The sequence below is a fragment of the Symphalangus syndactylus genome, chromosome 11 (assembly GCF_028878055.3).
Source record: "Symphalangus syndactylus isolate Jambi chromosome 11, NHGRI_mSymSyn1-v2.1_pri, whole genome shotgun sequence".
Taxonomy (NCBI): Eukaryota; Metazoa; Chordata; class Mammalia; order Primates; family Hylobatidae; genus Symphalangus; species Symphalangus syndactylus.
In genome coordinates this window covers 74,255,774-74,261,294 of record NC_072433.2, presented here as the reverse complement: position 1 = coordinate 74,261,294, position 5,521 = coordinate 74,255,774, and the positions used below count along the sequence as shown (strand labels likewise).

Genomic DNA, 5,521 nt, shown 5'->3' with positions numbered 1-5,521 from the left:
TCTGGAGAACCCTAATAAGCTAGTTTAAGCAGAAAGGGGAGAGATTTATTACAGAGTATTAGGTAGAAAAAGAAGTCCCAGGAAGTCAAGGGAACTGATTTTGGATTCTACATAGCCAAGAACAATAAAGCCAGAAGAAACTCCCAATTATAACACCTGCAAATTTCTAACTTCAAGGAATCTAAAAATGCAGTTTTTAGCTTACCAGTGTTTATTATACAGGAAGGCAGTTTCAAACTGGGTTCATCATGGGGTTCAATAAACTGATTTGCAGTATTTACTCTGGATGGTATACATGGGAGGAATTCGCACTGTGCCTGAATTACACCATATTCGAAGTACACCATATGACTGCAGTTATAAGCTTTTTAGTGTAGTGATCACATGTTACTCTCCTTAGCATCCCCCGGAAGTCTCAAACTTCCTACATCCAGGTCACAAATTCTCTGATAAGCCACCGTCACTTTTGTTCTATATTTCTTCTATCTTCCTTCAACATTCTGTTTTTTTATTATTATACTTTAAGTTTTAGGGTACAACGTGGAGGTTTGTTACATATGTATACATGTGCCATGTTGGTGTGCTGCACCCATTAACTCGTCATTTAACATTAGGTATATCTTCTAATGCTATCCCTCCCCTCTCCCCCCACCCCACAACAGGCCCTGGTGTGTGATGTTCCCCTTCCTGTGTCCATGTGTTCTCATTGTTCAATTCCCACCTATGAGTGAGAACATGCGGTGTTTGGTTTTTGGTCCTTGCAATAGTTTGCTGAGAATGATGCTGTCTCACTATTTTAAAATGTAATTTCTTCCTAGGCAAAATTCCATTTCTGAAATAATATTTTAGTCACTGTTTAAGCAGTGGGCTCCATATCACTGTTTTTATGATAGTATTTGTATCAAATGCTAGATTTGGTTATTTTCTCATTTCCAGGTCAATTGATTTCAAGTGTGGAATAGACTGATGTAGTAATTTTCACAGCATGTTCTATCACAAAAGCTAATATTGGTGAGCTTGGTAACTTAAAAAGAATAAAAGAGAATAAATGTGTATTTTAATTACTAACAAAGTTAATCAAGATTCAGAGCAGAGAGTAAGCGATTTTGAGTCAATTCAATAATCTCTTCAGGTTTTTGTCATGAAGAAACAAAATTCTTTGTATCTACTTATCTGATCTTTTTTTGTGGACCTGGTAAGTTGGTTGGTCTGATGAAAGTATTACAGTTGTGCCATAAAGGTCTAAAGACAGTCATGATAATAGTTGAATGGCTAACATAACTGAGTCCTCTATTGCATGCTAGACACCGACTTAAATATTTTACACATATGATTAATTTTCATTCTCACCACAGCTCTATGAAGAGATAGACAAATCTAGACAAATCCTCCCCACTTTACAGATGAGTAAACCGAAGCCCTTGCGGGTTAAGTAACCTGCCCAAGGCCTTACAAGGAGCAGAACGAGACTAGAGCCTAGATATCAGGCTCTGAAGTGGGATCTCCTAACCACTACCTTCTAGTCTTTATTCTTGATTGAACAGCATTATTACTGGAGAACATTTATTTTTGTTTCCCATATGTATTTTTATTTTTTTTGAGACAGAGTCTCACTCTATAGCCTAGGCTGGAGTGCAGTCACGAAATTTTGTCTTACTGCAACCTCTGTCTCCTGGGTTTGAGTGATTCTAGTGTCTCAGCCTTCCGAGTAGCTCAAATTACAGGCTTGCACCACCACGCCCGACTAATTTTTGTATTTTTAGTAGAGATGGGGTTTCACCATGTTGCTCAGGCTGGTCTCGAAATCCTGACCTCAGGTGATTCGCCCACCTTGGCCTCCTGAAGTGCTAGGATTACAGGCATGAGCCACCATGCCCGACCTCAACATGTATGTTTTTGCTTTAATCAGCAAGACAAATAAGAATTGGTAGACCATGGCGTCTAAAGATTTCTATTTAATATCTATATATGAAAGTTGCTCACCTGATCACTTTTTACTTTTTCTATTTTTTTTTTTTGCCATTCACTTTAATGTATTTTAGCTTTTTTTCCCTTTTCCATTCAAATATGAACATAGTATATGTGGTCCTAGACAAGTAGAGCCATCTGACTCCACCAGCCCCTGAACAGGAGAAACTGGGTGTGTATGCTCTGATGGGTGAAGCTGGAGGCTCTTTGAGGAGCAATTGGAGGAAAATTCTGCAAACCTGCCACAGAGGGCAAGCAAGGGAGTACAGTGTATATTTGGGGATAACTGTGTTCATATCAAGTGAAATAAAGGTTGGAATAACAGAGGAGCGTATCACACAATGGATATATCAGAGTGAATTTATTAGATGATTGTGGGAATTTCCTCAATGTGGGAAGAAGAACCTCATTTAAAACTATATTGAACTTGGGGGGCAGGATTTCAGAAAATTTTTGAGTTTTCTTGGAATTATATAAAGCATCATTATTTAAGGAAAAACATTTTAGTATGAAGCTTATGTCTGGATCTAAATTATTTCATAAGTGCTAAATACATGTCACATACCTACTCTTGTGTTAGGTACTTATGAAATTTATAAAAGACATTTAAAGTCTCAACACTGATTATAAACTGAGACAAAAATATACTAACAAAATGCCTTTTTTTCTCTGAAAAGTTCTTATTATTTTAAGTCTAAAAGTGTTGGGTTTAAAAAATGAAAGCCTATATAACTAGAAATGAGAAGAGACACTATTTAAATTGTTCTCTCTTCTCTATGTCCTGAGAGATTAATTATCTGTCATTTTCTTTGATAAGTTTACCTGCTTTTGATGATCCTAACAGAAGAAGGATAGCAATGAGGAGAGCAAAAGTCTTCCATGGTTGCACTACAGAATCTCCATCTGCAAATTATACGGTTGGTTGAATTAGCTAGTCATTCTTTGTGTTTTCTGAAAAGAGGAATGAGAATTAGAAAGAATAGCAATTCAAAACTATGAATCTACTACTTTTAATATTGCATGTAACCTGAAAATTGAAATTCTGGGAGTACATTATCAAGAGAGAGACTTCAATGCAGAATAGGAAAGGAAACATAATTAATCTCCAGAGGGTAGTTCTCATCATTTAGTTGGCTTGCTGTAGTGGACTCAGACAATATATACAGGTAATGCTGAATGATACATTGGGTGATTGCCAACCCTTCAAGCTGAATTTTCTGACCTCTGGGAGAAAAAGTCTTTTGTGTGTAGGCTTTTGCTCTTTTTGGAGCCCAGAACCTCGTTTTATCTGCTATCTGTGCCTCAGCAGGACGTATGTCTGTTAATTTCAGAATGTGTACAATGATAACATTGGGAGAGAGATGGTTCAAAGAAAGAATAGTGGAGTTTTATTTTTTTAACAAAAAATGTAATATTTTGAAGTTTATCTGGGAAGAATCCATATGTTCAGTTTTATAATATTGAACTGCTACACAGTTCTTTAAAATGAACCAAATTTTATACTCCCAGGAAACACAGTAGGAAAGAATTGATTTGCCCTAGTTTTAACTATGAGAAAACTCTGACAAAGAGGTCAGGTGACTTGCCCCAGAGCAAAACGAAAGAAACCCAAATACTTTGGAATGCCTGGCTTATTGTTACTGATCTAACCATTTGTTTATCTACTTGCCTATTACACTTTAATTATGGTGGCTAGGTACACTCCTAGGTACCATACATTTCATCCACAGAAGGACTATCTTTCCAAACAAGCCTGATGAGAATAGTAGAGGCTGGCATTCTGAATGATTATCCCTGAAAGCTAGCAAATAGAAGGTATATTACGTCAGTACAAAAATGAACGAGAGCCGGATGCTGTTTTCAAGATTAAATCGTGATATTCTGGGCATGAAAACTAAAATTGAAATCCCCACTTCTACTTTTATTCCCTCTCCATTCTTCCTTCCTAATTTTTCCGAGAAACCCTAGGCCCTCATGCTGGTACCTCTTTAATCTTAAGGGCTTCCTCCTGAGCTGTCTCACTCAGAGATCTGAAATCCTATCTAAATAACTTCAATTCTGGTCTTTATCCCTTCTTTCATCAAAACTTAGCTGTCTTCAATCAATACCCTCAGGATATTGCTGTGTAGCAGGTGGTCTAATCTGCCAAAAGTGTAAATGGATTTAAACACCTTTCAAACCACATCATTTTTCCCATAGGCTTGTGTGTACCTTAACTACCCGAGAGGTTATATCTCTCTGTTACAGATGTCCAGACTGAATGAAAATTTTACTTCCCATCTCCTTTCTCACTCTGGGCCCTTTCCATATTGGTTTCTCTATACAAAATAATAAAGAAAAGGCAGACTCTTTTCCGGTTAGCGCGGCGGGAGAAGCCATGAGCAGCAAAGTCTCGCGACACCCAGTAGGAGGCAGTGCGGAAAGTCCCGCACGGGAACCAGCGCAAGCGCCACAAGTTCCTGGAGACGGCGGAGCTGCAGATCAGCTTGAAGAACTATGAACCCCAAAAGGACAAGCGCTTCTCGGGCACCATCAGGCTTAAGTTCACTCCCCGCCCCAAGTTCTCTGTGTGTGTCCTGGCGGACCAGCAGCACTGTGACGAGGCCAAGGCCATGGATATACCCCACGTGGACATCGAGGTGCTGAAAAAACTCAGTAAGAATAAAAATCTGGTCAAGAAGCTGGCCAAGAAGTATGATGCGTTTTTGGCCTCAGAGTCTCTGATGAAGCAGATTCCATGAATGCTCGGCCCAGGTCTAAATAAGGCAGTAAACTTCCCTTCCCTGCTCACACAGAACGAAAACATGGTGGCCAAAGTGGATGAGGTGAAGTCCACAATCAAGTTCCAAATGAAGAAGGTGTTATATCTGGCTGTTGCTGTTGGTCACGTGAAGATGACAGATGATGAGCTTGTGTATAACATTCACCTGGCTGTCAACTTCTTGGTGTCATTGCTCAAGAAAAACTGGCAGAATGTCCGGCCTTATATATCAAGAGCACCATGGGCAAGCCCCAGCGCCTATATTAAGGCACATTTGAATAAATTCTATTACCAGTCAAAAAAAAAAAAAAAGGCAGAGTGGGAATTTGCACATAGATTATATTGGTTGGAAAGTATTATGCAACCATTTCTTGAGAATTTTTTCTCTCCTTGATTAGGTGGTAAACTCCTGGAAGTAGTGTCTACTGTTTTTATTACTGTCATTATTATTAATATTTTTAAACTTTTATGAATCAAAATAATTTTACCAAAAATTAAATTATGAAAAATTTAATTTCTCGCTATTAAATTCATTTATGTTTTCATTCCACACATATTTATATTTATATATTTACATATTTATATAATTATAATTCATGTTTTTAAAATTATTGTGAATGTTTCACTATAATATTATTTTAGATACATGTGGGCATATTGTTAGGTAATGCACGTAGCAGTGGGAATTGATCTAAAGTTTATTTTGCGTATTCAGGACTTTCAATGACATGCACATAACTAGTGTTCAGTTAAAATGTTTTACTGAATAAATGTTATTCCAGTAGGCTGAAC

At 37.7% G+C, this 5,521-nt stretch overlaps 1 pseudogene; it reads left to right on the top strand.

The window, feature by feature from the left end:
* Positions 1-295: 295 nt before the first annotated feature.
* On the top strand, positions 296-5,041 carry LOC129492661 (large ribosomal subunit protein uL1-like; annotated as a pseudogene).
* The last annotated feature ends 480 nt before the right edge of the window (positions 5,042-5,521 follow it).